We start from the raw sequence: 19482 nt of genomic DNA, 5'->3' as shown, positions 1-19482 counted from the left end.
CTATTCCAATCACGACCATAATAAACCTGTCTCTCTCTAGTGGCGTTTTTCCGAAGGGGATGAAAATCGCTTTCATCACACCACTTCTGAAGAAACCTAGCTTATGTCCCGACGATTTGTCAAATTACCGGCCAGTGTCGAACCTGTCTTTTCTGTCTAAGCTCGTTGAGCGTGTCGCTGTGAAGCAACTCACCGCTCACCTCAACTTTTTCGACCTCTTCGCTCCGGTGCAATCTGCTTATCGTCGACATCATTCTCCAGAAACGGCACTCCTTCGAGTTGTCAACGACATGCGAATGGCCGTTGATGCTGGTGATGCTGTGCTACTTTCGTTGCTAGATCAAAGTGCTGCCTTTGACACTATCGATCACTCCACCTTATTGAATCGCCTCTCCGTACGTTACGGGGTAACTGGAGTTGCGCTTTCTTGGTTCTCTTCCTATCTGTCGGACCGTTGTCAATCTGTCAGCCTCCGAGGTGTCTCATCCACTCCTAAACCTCTGAGATATGGTGTTGCTCAAGGATCGGTTCTCGGACCCATTCTTTACATCCTGTACACTGCACCAGTTTGCGACATTGCCAATCAATATGACGTCCCGGTTCATTTCTATGCAGATGATACCCAACACATGGTTCGCTTTGTGCTGAAATCTGACGGCTCCACTCAGAAAGTTGCTTTTGCTGCGTTATCGCGGTGCATTGCTGAGACGAAGGAATGGATGACGGCAAACAAACTGAAGCTGAATGAAGCAAAGACAGACTGTCTTCTCGTTTTCTCCGATTCATCGCGTGTAAAGCCTATTAGCATGCCGCTAATGGTAGGTTCTTCTCCAGTTCTCCCGTCTACTTTGGTCCACTACCTTGGTGCTGGGCTTGACTCTCAGCTATCTATGGAAGCCCAAATTTTGGCCACCCGGAAGAAGGCTCTATTTCACCTCAGCCGTATTTCCCGGATGAAGAGATTTCTGTCGAAACCTGCCCTGGCTCAACTGCTCCATGCATTCGTTCTCTCTACTCTTGATTGCAACAACTCTCTTCTGGTCGGATGTCCTGAATCAAAGCTATGTGTGCTTCAAAAGGTCCAAAATTGGGCTGCTCGACTCGCGACTGGCTGCAATAGACGTGACCACATCACTCCGTGTCTTAAATCCCTTCATTGGCTTCCCGTCCGCCAACGCATTGATTTCAAGATATCGTTGCTTATGTTTAATTGCCTAAATGGTACTGCACCAAGCTATTTGACTTCCCTTGTCGCGCGCTACGAGCCACCCAGTTCTATTCGTCGTTTGTCCTCCCGTCCTGAGCTTGTTGTACCAAGAATCAAAACAAAGAAGTATGGCTCCACCTCCTTCTCATATGCTGGCCCAGCAATCTGGAACGCATTACCCTTTTCCGTGAGATCTTCTACAACGTTGGCACAGTTCCGCTCCTCCTTGAAAACCCATCTCTGTCGTGTTGCTTTTGAAAACTGAAATTTATATGCTTCCTCTTCCCCAAGTCATTGCCGTGCCTTTGTCCATATTATTTGTAAAAGTGCACGTTAAATATGTATTACATTATTATTATTATTATTATTATGTCCACTTATAGAACTCGAAAGCTGTAAATAGAGTTTGTAGTTAAGATTATTCAAAAAACATGGTTTTCAAGAGTGAGACGATGTCCACAGACGGTAATCTCTATATGTTTATATAACATGGGACGTTTGGCTATCTTCTAGGAAAAGCCTTGCAATATAACGTCATTCTTCGAATAGGAGATTCAACATTACACAGCCTTTGTTGCCTAATGGATAAGGGACCGGCCTCCTAAGCCGGGGATTGCGAGTTCGAGTCTCGCCAGAGATAGCGAGCAACCGAAACTATAATTATCGAAAATCGTCGTTAAATTGGCAATTACTTTTCTGTTGTTTTACTGTTTTCAAGCAAAAATTTTCATTTGTCCAAGTGTTGGGAAATCGCTGAAATGGCATGCTTAAACTTGCAAACCTTTTCCAGCGACAATTACTTGGCAGCGGAACTTCTGCTGCTGTTTTACAGGTGAACTCTGACCTTCTCATCCTCCTCTGCCGTCTTCACTGGTTCCTGGAGCAACAACGCGCTGACTTCAAGACGCTGGTCATGATGGTAAGGTGCATTCTCGGCAACGTGTACTTGTTGTCTCTCATCTACTTTTAGAAATTATCTAAACCTGGGTTACGATCACAGACCTCGACTTCGATGAACCTGACTGTTCTTACCACTCGTACGGACCATTGTTGAGAGCATGCCTTATCCAGGGTCACCCCGTTGCTTAGTTTGTCTTGTCTTGACTTTTCTTGTCCAGGACCATCACATATACAAAGACCTAAAGACCTTTCGTTCTTCTCTGACTGTGTAATCCTCCTACTGATTTTAAACTTGAATGTTCTAAAAAAAATGACTAGAAATCACTTCTGGCTTCACTTGATCAAATGTTTTGTAGTTACATTCACCAATAAAATGCCACATAACGCATATATTAGGATTCGAACCTACGCTCCAAGTTGGAAACTGATTTCGAGTCAGTCGCCTTAACCACTCGGCCATATCTACATTAACTACTCTAGCAAAATATTTAGAAATTATCAGTACCTTTTGAGAGTGGAAAATATTTAATGAAAGTATTACAGTGGCCCGTAAGAGGATCGAACTCATGACCTCCGCGTTATTAGCACGGCGCTCTAACCAACTGAGCTAACAGGCCTATGATATCATAATTTATTTATTAATTTATTAATCAAAGGTTCATTCATCATCAGTTAGATATACTCTGTGTGTCTTTAGAGAGAATGATTTAAGTTATCTACCAAGCAACGCTATATCAGCAGCCAATTTCAATCGTCACTGTGAAGGCAATGCAAGCCAGTGATATTCATTGAGTGTTCGAGGTATATTTGTAGTTTTATTGATCTGACATGATTCCCCATGGTTTGTGGTTAACTACTACTCATCATGACCTAATAATTTCGTCATATGCTATTAATCGTGGCGGGACTAGAACCCGCAATTTTCGGATAACTACTTTCATAGAAGTCCGACGCCTTATCCATTAGGCCACACGACCTACACTTAAACAAAGTGCTAGGATTTTGCATCTCTCATTTAACCTGCTCTTCAGTAAGGTAAAACGGAAATTTTGGTAAACCAAAATAAATATTATTACTAGATTGTTTGAAATTCAGGGCAGTTGTGGCCGAGTGGTTAAGGCGATAGATTTGAAATCTATTCCCCCTGAGGGCGTAGGTTCGAACCCTACCAACTGCGGTGAATTGCCATCTGTTTCACGTGCTAGTATTTTCTAGTGGAACAACTCATTTTCAATCGTTTACTATTATCTGAAATTTACGCATGATTACAAATATGAACTGTGCAGTCATGGGTATCCTAGGTCTCAGGATCTATCTCGGAACCGTGGAGCCATGACCTGTCACTTGGCGTTTCCAGAAAAGTGTCTATTTTTCAGAGGCCAGTCCCGATATGCATTATGGCGGTCTTTAAGTGTAGTTTACAAACATCAAATGTAGTCAGAGACAAATTATATGATGAAAAAATGTGTACCCATTTTGTTTACGAAGAATAGAAAAACGTCCGTAAAAGATCTATAAGAAATCGTAAAATTTAAAAATGAACTCTTACGAAAAACTATTGCAATACCAATTATTAAGCCCGGTTAGCTCAGACGGTAGAGCGCGGGACTTTTAATCCTGAGGTCAAGGGTTCAAGTCCCTTATCGGGCGACTAGCATTTTGATTTAAGTTAGTATTGGTGGTTTTCCACCATAAATTATCAAGTTAATATCGTTTGAATTCATTCACCATTATGGGCAGAATTCATAGATGTTCATAGACGACCAAACGAGTTCTCATGGTGTTTCTTTATTTTCCTTCGATGTAGGGAAACTGCGAACCAAAAGGAAGTACATTCGGATATAGGTCGTGGAACATACACAAATAATGAAATGAGATAGTGAGAAAGAGTATCCCTCATTGTGAGAGTAGAAAGCCTTGCTATTTGATACAACTAATTGCAATAGTAAATGTATTTCCACTTATAGAATTATTCCTGGACGACGCTAACACTGAGAAGCTTATGCATGCTTTTGTTTTCTCCACCAACGACAGCTGCAACTCTCTTTTGTATGGACTCCCCGAGAAGCTCCTGGACAGACTTCAACTTGTCCAAAACAAGGCGGCGAGGATGGTGAGAAGAGTGAAGAAGCATGATCACATTACTCCGCATCTGATGGCCCTGCACTGGCTCCCGATTAAGAGCCGTATAGTGTTTAAGATCCTCGTTTTAACGTTTCACTGCCTTCATGGATCCGCTCCAGCTTACTTATCTGAACTCATCAAGCCCTATCGCCAAGCATTGCAGTCCCGATCGGCAACGTCTCCTAACCTTCTATGTATCCCTAGGATTCGTCTTGAGACGTACGGTGCTCGCTCTTTCAGTCATGCCGCTCCGACGCTCTGGAACAAACTACCGGAGGATATTAGGGCGATCAATTCTATGTCGTTGTTTAGATCTCGTCTCAAGACGCATCTCTTTAAGATAGCATACATGTAGTTACGCAAGTTTGTCTCTGCCCAATGTAAGCGCTTTGACCATTTCATGAAAAAGCGCTATATAAATCCTGTAATAATAATAATAATAATAATAATAGAACTCGAAAGCTGTAAATAGAGTTTGTAGTTAAGATTATTCAAAAAACATGGTTTTCAAGAGTGAGACGATGTCCACAGACGGTAATCTCTATATGTTTATATAACATGGGACGTTTGGCTATCTTCTAGGAAAAGCCTTGCAATATAACGTCATTCCTCGAATAGGAGATTCAATATTACCCAGCCTTTGTTGCCTAATGGATAAGGGACCGACCTCCTAAGCCGGGGATTGCGAGTTCGAGTCTCGCCAGAGGTAGCAAGCAACCGAAACTATAATTATCGAAAATCGTCGTTAAATTGGCAATTACTTTTCTGTTGTTTTACTGTTTTCAAAAAATATAACGTCATTCCTCGAATAGGAGATTCAACATTACCCAGCCTTTGTGGCCTAATGGATAAGGGACCGCCCTCCTAAGCCGGGGATTGCGAGTTCGAGTCTCGCCAGAGATAGCGAGCAACCGAAACTATAATTATCGAAAATCGTCGTTAAATTGGCAATTACTTTTCTGTTGTTTTACTGTTTTCAAGCAAAAATTTTCATTTGTCCAAGTGTTGGGAAATCGCTGAAATGGCATGCTTAAACTTGGAAACCTTTTCCAGCGACAATTACTTGGCAGCGGAACTTCTTCTGCTGTTTTACAGGTGAACTCTGACCTTCTCATCCTCCTCTGCCGTCTTCACTGTTTCCTGGAGCAACAACGCGCTGACTTCAAGACGCTGGTCATGATGGTAAGGTGCATTCTCGGCAACGTGTACTTGTTGTCTCTCATCTACTTTTAGAAACTATCTAAACCTGGGTTACGATCACAGACCTCGACTTCGATGAACCTGACTGTTCTTACCACTCGTACGGACCATTGTTGAGAGCATGCCTTATCCAGGGTCACCCCGTTGCTTAGTTTGTCTTGTCTTGACTTTTCTTGTCCAGGACCATCACATATACAAAGACCTAAAGACCTTTCGTTCTTCTCTCACTGTGTAATCCTCCTACTGATTTTAAACTTGGATGTTCTCCAAAAAAATGACTAGAAATCACTTCTGGCTTCACTTGATCAAATGTTTTGTAGTTACATTCACCAATAAAATGCCACAAAACGCAGATAGTAGGATTCGAACCTACGCTCCAAGATGGAAACTGATTTCGAGTCAGTCGCCTTAACCACTCGGCCATATCTGCATTAACTACTCTAGCAAAATATTTAGAAACTATCAGTACCTTTTGAGAGTGGAAAATATTTAATGGAAGTATTACAGTGGCCCGTAAGAGGATCGAACTCATGACCTCCGCGTTATTAGCACGGCGCTCTAACCAACTGAGCTAACAGGCCTATGAAATCATAATTTATTTATTAATTTATTAATCAAAGGTTCATTCATCATCAGTTAGATATACTCTGTGTGTCTTTAGAGAGAATGATTTAAGTTATCTACCAAGCAACGCTATATCAGCAGCCAATTTCAATCGTCACTGTGAAGGCAATGCAAGCCAGTGATATTCATTGAGTGTTCGAGATATATTTGTAGTTTTATTGATCTGACATGATTCCCCATGGTTTGTGGTTAACTACTACTCATCATGAACTAATAATTTCGTCATATGCTATTAATCGTGGCGGGACTCGAACCCGCAATTTTCGGATAACTACTTTCATAGAAGTCCGACTCCTTATCCATTAGGCCACACGACCTACACTTAAACAAAGTGCTAGGATTTTGCATCTCTCATTTAACCTGCTCTTCAGTAAGGTAAAACGGAAATTGTGGCAAACCAAAATAAATATTATTACTAGATTGTTTGAAATTTAGGGCAGTTGTGGCCGAGTGGTTAAGGCGATAGACTTGAAATCTATTCCTCTCTGAGGGCGTAGGTTCGAACCCTACCAACTGCGGTGAATTGCCATCTGTTTCATGTGCTAGGATTTTCTAGTGGAACAACTCATTTTCAATCGTATACTATTGTCACGGGCAATCTGTTCGGCGCACTTGTCGTTTGAACACAATCAATAAAAGGCACCAAATCGCTGGCCAACGACACCGGCACAGTCAATCTGGTGGCTCTCACCATTGGCCCTACACTAATTACACTTAACCTATGCCAATGATGCCCCTAATGGGTCTAACACTATCTTACACACACGCACACTAGCTCACAAACACAGCTTACACACGAGCAACACACGGATAGAAAAAGAACAGACTCAGGCGGGGAAATAGATGCGACCGTCCGACGCAACAAGCAGACACAATCTGCTAGGGAAAAAGGGTTAAAGAGGGGAAGTCAGGTCGACGCGAGGCCATCTAGCGCTCGCCCTACAAACAATAGCATTAGTGAAACAGACGGAACGTGACATTTCTCCCCTCCACGGAGAATGATCGTCCCGATCATCAACATGAAACAATGAAGGGGTTAATTAAACATCATACAGGCATATACACACAACATTCAGGCCAAAATCAAATCGTCTTAGTCCTTATACTACTCTTAGCCTTATTCTTACTCTAAGCCTTTACTCTACTCTTAGCCTTAGTCACGACTCTGTTTTAACAGTAACTTACAGCTAAGTGCACTCTAACTTAACTCACACACACAAGGAAGACACATCTTCCCCGGAAGCTTCCGCACACCCAGTGAAAGCACACCTCTCCGTTACAACGAAGGCACTCCTTTTCACTCTGTCGTGAAGGTACACCTCTTCAACACATTGAAGGCACTCCTCTTCACAACCTCTCTCGTGAAGGTACACCTCTTCAATACAATGAAGGCAATCCTCTTCACAACCACAAAACAACATAAATCAATCGAGCCAAATGCACACAATAAAACCAGTGACAAATTCAAACGTTCAGTCACACAACAAATCACACAAATAAATCTCCAATCCAGACAAATCGGGGACTTCAATCGGCGTCGAGGGCGGAGGGCATGCTCGCCCACTCGTTCATCACTAAATCCAGTCGGCAAGAAAGCGTATTTGTCGCAATGCTGCATCCGCACCACAGCTCAAGATTGCTGACCACTCCACCGCACTAGGCGTCTTTTCGTTCACTCGTTGCCTCTCCGATATCTTCCGATAACTGCAACGGGCTTTTTGTCAACAGGCGATTAAACACTCACTTTCCACTAAACATTCTTAGCCTTAACGGCTTTCGACGAGACACATGAACTCAATCCGGATTCTTCTTTTCTTCTGCACAATGACTCCACGATCCGCCATAACTTGAAGTGATGGTTCCACCATACGGCCCCGATTTCGCCAACCTAAAACAACTTCACCGACTTTCTCTAAAGATAATAATTAGAGTTTCATAATTCACAACTCGTTCACAACAGCCCGTTTTTTTTTTACTTTGCGACTCGACGATTGGGACATTCACGCGAGTAATGCCCAGGATCCCCACAATCAAAGCATCCTTTCTCCTTTGAACAACCGCGCGCTACGTGCCCGGAATCCCTGCAGTTATTGCATATCGGCCGCCCGTCAACTGTCCTTTTATTTGGACGATCTCGCCGCTGGGAATTTCGCCCTCTCCATGATGACCTCATTTGCGAATCAAATCCCGACCCCCCAGCGGTACGCATCGATTGCGTTGTCTCCTCCAGTTTACGAACGATAGGGTCCAAATTTTTCGAGACCTCTTCCCGAACGAGCTTTTCGATTTCCTCTTTTCCACTCTCGGGTGGAACAGGGAGAATGTTGTTAACGGGAGTCGATCGTTCGGCGATCAAGGCCGCCTGACTATGAGCTTGTAGACGACGAAACAGCTCATCGATATTCGGCCGGTCCATCTGGGGAAACACTTTTTTCATCAACGTCGGCTCCATGTTTTGGAAAATGAATTGAACTTTACGCTCCTCAGGCATGGCAGGATCTACTTTTGAGCACAGATAAATGATCTCATAACAGTATGACATCACTGGCTCATCCGGTAACTGTTTTCTGGAACGCAGTCGAGATTCTAGTTCCATCGCATAGTTATGATGTCGAAATGCTGCCTGCAAAGCTCTCATCAACTCGTCGAACGTGCCAGGACGAGGTTGTAGGCCCAATAGCCATTTTGCCGCCACCCCCTCTAGACTGAATTCAATATGGCGGAGCTGTTGGATAGGACCCCACTGGTTAAATGCCGACACCCTTTGAAACTGAATGCTCCACTCCATCACGTCCTCATGTGGTAATCCGCGGAAGACTGGAGGATCACGCTCTTTGAAATTTCCCACGTGAATCAAGGGAGGAACATCGGGAATCCCCAGAAAAGGATCGTTTGGTGCAACATTAAACTGGACATTTTCACCCGGCCCGTGACCCGGTGCCTCAACTTCCCCACGACCCGCTTGGTCCTGAAGGGCCTCGTTTCCCCGCTGCATTCTTAAAATCAAGAAGAATGTCTATGAAACCAATTCCGGAAACCAACCAACCCCAATCAAACTCGATAAAAGAACAGGGGACTAAGAAATCAGCAAATTTACGGCAACGAATACGGACGAATCAGCGACTACTACACACCCCGGCCAAGTTACGCTTCAACCCGCCAACTAGCTTAGAATTCAACCCAACGCAACTAAATGAATTATTTCAGCGTGACTCACAAACCAATTCAACTCCCACCCTATGCAATACAAAATAAGGAACTACTCGCAATCAATAAGTGGGCAGGGACTCAGCAAGGGGCAACCAACATGAAAGAGTCAAAGACTCACAAACAAACAATGGCCAAGTCTCTCTCACTCCAAATCAAATCGGCCATCAAGCCTCAAGAACCTGTAAGAACAAAGCTATGAGGATTAGGGGACGCAACTTACAAGCCTTTGGGTCGGATCACGCACGAATCAAAACGGAGCCATCAAAATCCAAAAATTAGACCCAAAAGCGGACAATCTTCGACACAAAATCTAAATAAAAAGCAAAACAAAATTAGAATCAAAATCATAAAAGAATTTACTGAAAATCGAATTAGCGTCCGCTTCAACACAACACCAACGTCAACACAACGGCAGGGAAAAAATCGTTGACCGTGCGACTCATCAACACGAAACATCAACGTAATGAGCTCAATGGAAAATTCCAATCCAAAACGATGCCAAAATACCCTTGGGTCTCTAAAGAAAAGCAAAAGAAATTAAATTGAAAATCTTTGTAAACGTTATTAAAACAAATAGCCTGTGATATCAACACAAACACAGCAGCAACGTCAACACGACGTATAGGGAAAAACCAGTAGGCGCGTGACTCATCACCCACGCAACTCCAACGTAAGGACCAAGAATTGAGTCCAAGAAAAGTAATCCAAAATGCTCAAAAATCAATCTAAAAATAAAACAAGAATCAATTAACTCGTCAAACAAATAAATTGAAACGATACGTGACCAAATCAAAATAGCAGCAAAACGTTGGACGACGCGACGTAACCAAAACGTCGACGATGAGACGCCACAATTTTCAACGAAATTTTGTCCAAGTTTTTTCCCACACACAGAATCAAACTTTTAAATTTGTTCTCAAACAACAAGTGCCGCCGTACCCTGCATCTCCACCATTGTCACGGGCAATCTGTTCGGCGCACTTGTCGTTTGAACACAATCAATAAAAGGCACCAAATCGCTGGCCAACGACACCGGCACAGTCAATCTGGTGGCTCTCACCATTGGCCCTACACTAATTACACTTAACCTATGCCAATGATGCCCCTAATGGGTCTAACACTATCTTACACACACGCACACTAGCTCACAAACACAGCTTACACACGAGCAACACACGGATAGAAAAAGAACAGACTCAGGCGGGGAAATAGATGCGACCGTCCGACGCAACAAGCAGACACAATCTGCTAGGGAAAAAGGGTTAAAGAGGGGAAGTCAGGTCGACGCGAGGCCATCTAGCGCTCGCCCTACAAACAATAGCATTAGTGAAACAGACGGAACGTGACACTATTATCTGAAATTTACGCATGATTACAAATATGAACTGTGCAGTCATGGGTATCCTAGGTCTCAGGATCTATCTCGGAACCGTGGAGCCATGACCTGTCACTTGGCGTTTCCAGAAAAGTGTCTATTTTTCAGAGGCCAGTCCCGATATGCATTATGGCGGTCTTTAAGTGTAGTTTACAAACATCAAATGTAGTCAGAGACAAATTATATGATGAAAAAATGTGTACCCATTTTGTTTACGAAGAATAGAAAAACGTCCGTAAAAGATCTATAAGAAATCGTAAAATTTAAAAATGAACTCTAACGGAAAACTATTGCAATACCAATTATTAAGCCCGGTTAGCTCAGACGGTAGAATGCGGGACTTTTAATCCTGAGGTCAAGGGTTCAAGTCCCTTATCGGGCGACTAGCCTTTTGATTTAAGTTAGTATTGGTGGTTTTCCACCATAAATTATCAAGTTAATATCGTTTGAATTCATTCACCATTATGGGCAGAATTCATAGATGTTCATAGACGACCAAACGAGTTCTCATGATGTTTCTTTATTTTCCTTCGATGTAGGGAAACTGCGAACCAAAAGGAAGTACATTCGGATATAGGTCGTGGAACATACACAAATAATGAAATGAGATAGTGAGAAAGAGTATCCCTCATTGTGAGAGTAGAAAGCCTTGCTATTTGATACAACTAATTGCAATAGTAAATGTATGTCCACTTATAGAACTCGAAAGCTGTAAATAGAGTTTGTAGTTAAGATTATTCAAAAAACATGGTTTTCAAGAGTGAGACGATGTCCACAGACGGTAATCTCTATATGTTTATATAACATGGGACGTTTGGCTATCTTCTAGGAAAAGCCTTGCAATATAACGTCATTCCTCGAATAGGAGATTCAACATTACCCAGCCTTTGTTGCCTAATGGATAAGGGACCGGCCTCCTAAGCCGGGGATTGCGAGTTCGAGTCTCGCCAGAGGTAGCGAGCAACCGAAACTATAATTATCGAAAATCGTCGTTAAATTGGCAATTACTTTTCTGTTGTTTTACAGTTTTCAAGCAAAAATTTTCATTTGTCCAAGTGTTGGGAAATCGCTGAAATGGCATGCTTAAACTTGCAAACCTTTTCCAGCGACAATTACTTGGCAGCGGAACTTCTTCTGCTGTTTTACAGGTGAACTCTGACCTTCTCATCCTCCTCTACCGTCTTCACTGGTTCCTGGAGCAACAACGCGCTGACTTCAAGACGCTGGTCATGATGGTAAGGTGCATTCTCGGCAACGTGTACTTGTTGTCTCTCATCTACTTTTAGAAACTATCTAAACCTGGGTTACGATCACAGACCTCGACTTCGATGAACCTGACTGTTCTTACCACTCGTACGGACCATTGTTGAGAGCATGCCTTATACAGGGTCACCCCGTTGCTTAGTTTGTCTTGTCTTGACTTTTCTTGTCCAGGACCATCACATATACAAAGACCTAAAGACCTTTCGTTCTTCTCTCACTGTGTAATCCTCCTACTGATTTTAAACTTGGATGTTCTCCAAAAAAATGACTAGAAATCACTTCTGGCTTCACTTGATCAAATGTTTTGTAGTTACATTCACCAATAAAATGCCACAAAACGCAGATAGTAGGATTCGAACCTACGCTCCAAGATGGAAACTGATTTCGAGTCAGTCGCCTTAACCACTCGGCCATATCTGCATTAACTACTCTAGCAAAATATTTAGAAACTATCAGTACCTTTTGAGAGTGGAAAATATTTAATGGAAGTATTACAGTGGCCCGTAAGAGGATCGAACTCATGACCTCCGCGTTATTAGCACGGCGCTCTAACCAACTGAGCTAACAGGCCTATGAAATCATTATTTATTTCTTAATTTATTAATCAAAGGTTCATTCATCATCAGTTAGATATACTCTGTGTGTCTTTAGAGAGAATGATTTAAGTTATCTACCAAGCAACGCTATATCAGCAGCCAATTTCAATCGTCACTGTGAAGGCAATGCAAGCCAGTGATATTCATTGAGTGTTCGAGATATATTTGTAGTTTTATTGATCTGACATGATTCCCCATGGTTTGTGGTTAACTACTACTCATCATGACCTAATAATTTCGTCATATGCTATTAATCGTGGCGGGACTAGAACCCGCAATTTTCGGATAACTACTTTCATAGAAGTCCGACGCCTTATCCATTAGGCCACACGACCTACACTTAAACAAAGTGCTAGGATTTTGCATCTCTCATTTAACCTGCTCTTCAGTAAGGTAAAACGGAAATTTTGGTAAACCAAAATAAATATTATTACTAGATTGTTTGAAATTTAGGGCAGTTGTGGCCGAGTGGTTAAGGCGATAGACTTGAAATCTATTCCTCTCTGAGGGCGTAGGTTAGAACCCTACCAATTGCGGTGAATTGCCATCTGTTTCACGTGCTAGTATTTTCTAGTGGAACAACTCATTTTCAATCGTTTACTATTATCTGAAATTTACGCATGATTACAAATATGAACTGTGCAGTCATGGGTATCCTAGGTCTCAGGATCTATCTCGGAACCGTGGAGCCATGACCTGTCACTTGGCGTTTCCAGAAAAGTGTCTATTTTTCAGAGGCCAGTCCCGATATGCATTATGGCGGTCTTTAAGTGTAGTTTACAAACATCAAATGTAGTCAGAGACAAATTATATGATGAAAAAATGTGTACCCATTTTGTTTACGAAGAATAGAAAAACGTCCGTAAAAGATCTATAAGAAATCGTAAAATTTAAAAATGAACTCTAACGGAAAACTTTTGCAATACCAATTATTAAGCCCGGTTAGCTCAGACGGTAGAGCGCGGGACTTTTAATCCTGAGGTCAAGGGTTCAAGTCCCTTATCGGGCGACTAGCTTTTTGATTTAAGTTAGTATTGGTGGTTTTCCACCATAAATTATCAAGTTAATATCGTTTGAAATCATTCACCATTATGGGCAGAATTCATAGATGTTCATAGACGACCAAACGAGTTCTCATGGTGTTTCTTTATTTTCCTTCGATGTAGGGAAATTGCGAACCAAAAGGAAGTACATTCGGATATAGGTCGTGGAACATACACAAACAATGAAATGAGATAGTGAGAAAGAGTATCCCTCATTGTGAGAGTAGAAAGCCTTGCTATTTGATACAACTAATTGCAATAGTAAATGTATGTCCACTTATAGAACTCGAAAGCTGTAAATAGAGTTTGTAGTTAAGATTATTCAAAAAACATGGTTTTCAAGAGTGAGTCGATGTCCACAGACGGTAATCTCTATATGTTTATCCCTGAGGTATATTTATCCCTGGGGTATATTTATATACGAAGGTCCTTAACAATATAGGGTGAGGGGTATAGGGGGTAGGGTAGTAGTAGCTAGTAGTGAAATTCAGAGGGTTTAATGTCCATTTTGTAATCCTTTATACGTTTCTTCCCTGAATGACCAATCGTCACCAAATTTTTTACATAATTCTGTCAAAATTTGATACATTGCGTAACGGATTTTTCATTTGTTTTTATTACTGTTGAGTAGTAATAAAAATGGTGGCCTAATGGATAAGGGACCGGCCTCCTAAGCCGGGGATTGCGAGTTCGAGTCTCGCCAGAGGTAGCGAGCAACCGGAACTATAATTATCGAAAATCGTCGTTAAATTGGCAATTACTTTTCTCTTGTTTTACTGTTTTCAAGCAAAAATTTTCATTTGTCCAAGTGTTGGGAAATCGCTGAAATGGCATGCTTAAACTTGGAAACCTTTTCCAGCGACAATTACTTATTGGCAGCGGAACTTCTTCTGCTGTTTTACAGGTGAACTCTGACCTTCTCATCCTCCTCTGCCGTCTTCACTGGTTCCTGGAGCAACAACGCGCTGACTTCAAGACGCTGGTCATGATGGTAAGGTGCATTCTCGGCAACGTGTACTTGTTGTCTCTCATCTACTTTTAGAAACTATCTAAACCTGGGTTACGATCACAGACCTCGACTTCGATGAACCTGACTGTTCTTACCACTCGTACGGACCATTGTTGAGAGCATGCCTTATCCAGGGTCACCCCGTTGCTTAGTTTGTCTTGTCTTGACTTTTCTTGTCCAGGACCATCACATATACAAAGACCTAAAGACCTTTCGTTCTTCTCTGACTGTGTAATCCTCCTACTGATTTTAAACTTGGATGTTCTCCAAAAAAATGACTAGAAATCACTTCTGGCTTCACTTGATCAAATGTTTTGTAGTTACATTCACCAATAAAATGCCACAAAACGCAGATAGTAGGATTCGAACCTACGCTCCAAGATGGAAACTGATTTCGAGTCAGTCGCCTTAACCACTCGGCCATATCTGCATTAACTACTCTAGCAAAATATTTAGAAACTATCAGTACCTTTTGAGAGTGGAAAATATTTAATGGAAGTATTACAGTGGCCCGTAATAGGATCGAACTCATTACCTCCGCGTTATTAGCACGGCGCTCTAACCAACTGAGCTAACAGGCCTATGAAATCATAATTTATTTATTAATTTATTAATCAAAGGTTCATTCATCATCAGTTAGATATACTCTGTGTGTCTTTAGAGAGAATGATTTAAGTTATATACCAAGCAACGCTATATCAGCAGCCAATTTCAATCGTCACTGTGAAGACAATGCAAGCCAGTGATATTCATTGAGTGTTCGAGATATATTTGTAGTTTTATTGATCTGACATGATTCCCCATGGTTTGTGGTTAACTACTACTCATCATGAACTAATAATTTCGTCATATGCTATTAATCGTGGCGGGACTAGAACCCGCAATTTTCGGATAACTACTTTCATAGAAGTCCGACGCCTTATCCATTAGGCCACACGACCTACACTTAATCAAAGTGCTAGGATTTTGAATATCTCATTCAACCTGCTCTTCAGTAAGGTAAAACGGAAATTTTGGTAAACCAAAATAAATATTATTACTAGATTGTTTGAAATTTAGGGCAGTTGTGGCCGAGTGGTTAAGGCGATAGACTTGAAATCTATTGCTCTCTGAGGGCGTAGGTTCGAACCCTACCAACTGCGGTGAATTGCCATCTGTTTCACGTGCTGGTATTTTCTAGTGGAACAACTCATTTTCAATCGTTTACTATTATCTGAAATTTACGCATGATTACAAATATGAACTGTGCAGTAATGGGTATCCTAGGTCCCAGGATCTATCTCGGAACCGTGGAGCCATGACCTGTCACTTGGCGTTTCCAGAAACGTGTCTATTTTTCAGAGGCCAGTCCCGAAATGCATTATGGCGGTCTTTAAGTGTAGTTTACAAACATCAAATGTAGTCAGAGACAAATTATATGATGAAAAAATGTGTACCCATTTTGTTTACGAAGAATAGAAAAACGTCCCTAAAAGATCTATAAGAAATCGTAAAATTTAAAAATGAAATCTAATGGAAAACTATTGCAATACGAATTATTAAGCCCGGTTAGCTCAGACGGTAGAGCGCGGGACTTTTAATCCTGAGGTCAAGGGTTCAAGTCCCTTATCGGGCGACTAGCCTTTTGATTTAAGTTAGTATTGGTGGTTTTCCACCATAAATTATCAAGTTAATATCGTTTGAAATCATTCACCATTATGGGCAGAATTCATAGATGTTCATAGACGACCAAACGAGTTCTCATGGTGTTTCTTTATTTTCCTTCGATGTAGGGAAATTGCGAACCAAAAGGAAGTACATTCGGATCTAGGTCATGGAACATACACAAACAATGAAATGAGATAGTGAGAAAGAGTATCCCTCATTGTGAGAGTAGAAAGCCTTGCTATGTGATACAACTAATTGCAATAGTAAATGTATGTCGTCTGCTGGTCTGCGCCCTGAGAGACTGCGTCCTAACGGGGCTCCCGATATTTTTCAGTTTTTTCTGTGTAACAACAGTGTGTCTTCTCTTTTTTGAACGGAATTTTGTGTGTGCTGGTAACTGTCTTTTTCTACTGCCTGATGGCTGACTTTTGCTGTTAATTATTATTAACTTTACTAAGCTGGCTGTCACTGTCAGTGCTCGCAATATGCCTTGGGCAGAATGTCGTCTGTTGTTCCTTTCTCTTCGTGGCTCTCTCCTACCTCCGCTGTCACCCAGTGCCACTGCCACTATTTTACGTCTGAGGCTTGACAAGGGCTCCAGTTTGACACCAAGTAATTATCGTGGCTGCAGGAGTGGTGTTTGTGTGAAGAGATTGAGAGCATCAAAGAAGTTCCTGCCCATTGGTCTACTTAATGCGAGATCAGTTGCCTCAAAACCCGACGTTATCCACCACCATCTTCTCACTTTTGATCTTGATGTCCTTGCCATTACTGAGACCTGGCTTACACCTGAGCATGGAGATGAGATTTTGGCCAATACCATTCCTGAAGGATACGTTGGTATCCATGTGCCAAGAGTTGGTCGACGAGGTGGTGGGATTGCTGTCATTCACCGTTCAACGATTCGTGTCAACCGTCTCCCCATTGTTTTTGAGTCACCATTTTCTGAGCACTTAGCCATATCATTGACAGTAAATACTGTGTTTGTCAAAATTGCAATTATTTATCGACCACCTTCAGTGAGCTGTCCAAAGTTTCTCTCTGACTTTTCCGACTACCTTGAAATTCTCTCTGTCGGTGCTGGAAAACTCCTGATTCTTGGTGATTTTAATATCCATGTCGATGACAATGCATGTTCTATTGGTCGTAAGTTCCTTGCTACTCTTGATTTCTTCGGCTTGTGCCAACATGTCTCTACACCGACTCACGTCTCTGGTCGCCTACTTGATTTGGTTCTCTCCCGTCTTGCTGATAACTTTGTCATGCATTGCTACACCTCTGATCTCATCAGTGACCATTTTGCTGTCCATACTCTTGTTCAAGTGCATCGACTGGTGCGTCCTCAAAAGTCAGTGGTGTTTAGGAGGCTGAAGTCAATTGACCGTGAAGCCTTCGTTTCCGATCTTCTTGCCTCTTCAATATTCATCGATCCAGAGAACGACACTGCGAGTTTACTTGCCCAATACAACACCGATGTCCGGGCGGTTCTTGACAAGCACGCTCCCCTGATCACTAAGCGTCTTACGGTGAGACCTGACAATCCCTGGGACTGTGAAGAGATTCGTACCTGCCGGCGGAGCCTCAGGAGATGGGAACGGAAATATCGTGCTAGGGGTCTTACCATCGACCGAGAGTGCCTTACTAACGCCCGTGAAGCTTTAAAGAAACTGATTTTCGAGAAGAAATCATCTTTCATCACTCAGAAGATAACCGAGTCTGCTGGTAAACGTTCTCTCTTCAAACTGGTCGACTCTTTTCTCCTTAAGAAGCCTGCACTGCGACTCCCGGATCATGACTCACTGTCATCTTTGGTAGAGCGATTCAGCGTTTATTTTGACACCAAGATCTCGACTATTCGTTCTGTCTTAGATTCCACTGACTCCTTTCCAAGTCTTGATGAATCTGTCAACCTGAAGTGTGATTTCTCTCTGTTTCGGCCCATCACTATCTGCGAGACAGTTGCTCTGATCATGTCGTGCCCAGCAAAGTCTTCACCGCTTGACCCTCTTCCAACTTCCCTCCTTAAAGAATTCGTAGACGTCCTGGCTATTCCAATCACGACCATAATAAACCTGTCTCTCTCTAGTGGCGTTTTTCCGAAGGGGATGAAAATCGCTTTCATCACACCACTTCTGAAGAAACCTAGCTTATGTCCCGACGATTTGTCAAATTACCGGCCAGTGTCGAACCTGTCTTTTCTGTCTAAGCTCGTTGAGCGTGTCGCTGTGAAGCAACTCACCGCTCACCTCAACTTTTTCGACCTCTTCGCTCCGGTGCAATCTGCTTATCGTCGACATCATTCTCCAGAAACGGCACTCCTTCGAGTTGTCAACGACATGCGAATGGCCGTTGATGCTGGTGATGCTGTGCTACTTTCGTTGCTAGATCAAAGTGCTGCCTTTGACACTATCGATCACTCCACCTTATTGAATCGCCTCTCCGTACGTTACGGGGTAACTGGAGTTGCGCTTTCTTGGTTCTCTTCCTATCTGTCGGACCGTTGTCAATCTGTCAGCCTCCGAGGTGTCTCATCCACTCCTAAACCTCTGAGATATGGTGTTGCTCAAGGATCGGTTCTCGGACCCATTCTTTACATCCTGTACACTGCACCAGTTTGCGACATTGCCAATCAATATGACGTCCCGGTTCATTTCTATGCAGATGATACCCAACACATGGTTCGCTTTGCGCTGAAATCTGACGGCTCCACTCAGAAAGTTGCTTTTGCTGCGTTATCGCGGTGCATTGCTGAGACGAAGGAATGGATGACGGCAAACAAACTGAAGCTGAATGAAGCAAAGACAGACTGTCTTCTCGTTTTCTCCGATTCATCGCGTGTAAAGCCTATTAGCATGCCGCTAATGGTAGGTTCTTCTCCAGTTCTCCCGTCTACTTTGGTCCACTACCTTGGTGCTGGGCTTGACTCTCAGCTATCTATGGAAGCCCAAATTTTGGCCACCCGGAAGAAGGCTCTATTTCACCTCAGCCGTATTTCCCGGATGAAGAGATTTCTGTCGAAACCTGCCCTGGCTCAACTGCTCCATGCATTCGTTCTCTCTACTCTTGATTGCAACAACTCTCTTCTGGTCGGATGTCCTGAATCAAAGCTATGTGTGCTTCAAAAGGTCCAAAATTGGGCTGCTCGACTCGCGACTGGCTGCAATAGACGTGACCACATCACTCCGTGTCTTAAATCCCTTCATTGGCTTCCCGTCCGCCAACGCATTGATTTCAAGATATCGTTGCTTATGTTTAATTGCCTAAATGGTACTGCACCAAGCTAT

General features: G+C 42.6%; 13 non-coding genes across 13 annotated transcripts; 7 read left to right on the top strand and 6 right to left on the bottom strand.

The window, feature by feature from the left end:
- Window positions 1–2650: 2650 nt before the first annotated feature.
- On the bottom strand, window positions 2651–2724 carry Trnai-aau. The gene has a single exon. It is a non-coding gene; the product is annotated as a tRNA-Ile (tRNA).
- Window positions 2725–3203: 479 nt separating this feature from the next.
- Trnas-uga lies at window positions 3204–3284 on the top strand. Its single transcript has one exon. It is a non-coding gene; the product is annotated as a tRNA-Ser (tRNA).
- Window positions 3285–3684: 400 nt separating this feature from the next.
- Window positions 3685–3757, top strand: Trnak-uuu. The gene has a single exon. It is a non-coding gene; the product is annotated as a tRNA-Lys (tRNA).
- A 2022-nt stretch (window positions 3758–5779) lies between these two features.
- Trnas-cga lies at window positions 5780–5861 on the bottom strand. The gene has a single exon. It is a non-coding gene; the product is annotated as a tRNA-Ser (tRNA).
- Window positions 5862–5938: 77 nt separating this feature from the next.
- Trnai-aau lies at window positions 5939–6012 on the bottom strand. The gene has a single exon. It is a non-coding gene; the product is annotated as a tRNA-Ile (tRNA).
- Window positions 6013–6491: 479 nt separating this feature from the next.
- Window positions 6492–6573, top strand: Trnas-uga. The gene has a single exon. It is a non-coding gene; the product is annotated as a tRNA-Ser (tRNA).
- Window positions 6574–12241: 5668 nt separating this feature from the next.
- Window positions 12242–12323, bottom strand: Trnas-cga. The gene has a single exon. It is a non-coding gene; the product is annotated as a tRNA-Ser (tRNA).
- Window positions 12324–12400: 77 nt separating this feature from the next.
- Trnai-aau lies at window positions 12401–12474 on the bottom strand. The gene has a single exon. It is a non-coding gene; the product is annotated as a tRNA-Ile (tRNA).
- A 479-nt stretch (window positions 12475–12953) lies between these two features.
- Trnas-uga lies at window positions 12954–13035 on the top strand. Its single transcript has one exon. It is a non-coding gene; the product is annotated as a tRNA-Ser (tRNA).
- Window positions 13036–13435: 400 nt separating this feature from the next.
- On the top strand, window positions 13436–13508 carry Trnak-uuu. The gene has a single exon. It is a non-coding gene; the product is annotated as a tRNA-Lys (tRNA).
- A 1391-nt stretch (window positions 13509–14899) lies between these two features.
- Window positions 14900–14981, bottom strand: Trnas-cga. Its single transcript has one exon. It is a non-coding gene; the product is annotated as a tRNA-Ser (tRNA).
- A 630-nt stretch (window positions 14982–15611) lies between these two features.
- Window positions 15612–15693, top strand: Trnas-uga. Its single transcript has one exon. It is a non-coding gene; the product is annotated as a tRNA-Ser (tRNA).
- Window positions 15694–16093: 400 nt separating this feature from the next.
- On the top strand, window positions 16094–16166 carry Trnak-uuu. The gene has a single exon. It is a non-coding gene; the product is annotated as a tRNA-Lys (tRNA).
- Window positions 16167–19482: the final 3316 nt, after the last annotated feature.

Source organism: Daphnia pulicaria, chromosome 4 (genome assembly GCF_021234035.1).
Source record: "Daphnia pulicaria isolate SC F1-1A chromosome 4, SC_F0-13Bv2, whole genome shotgun sequence".
NCBI classification, from domain to species: domain Eukaryota; kingdom Metazoa; phylum Arthropoda; class Branchiopoda; order Diplostraca; family Daphniidae; genus Daphnia; species Daphnia pulicaria.
The sequence above is the reverse complement of the archived record's forward strand: the minus strand, read 5'-3'. Positions and strand labels throughout refer to the sequence as shown.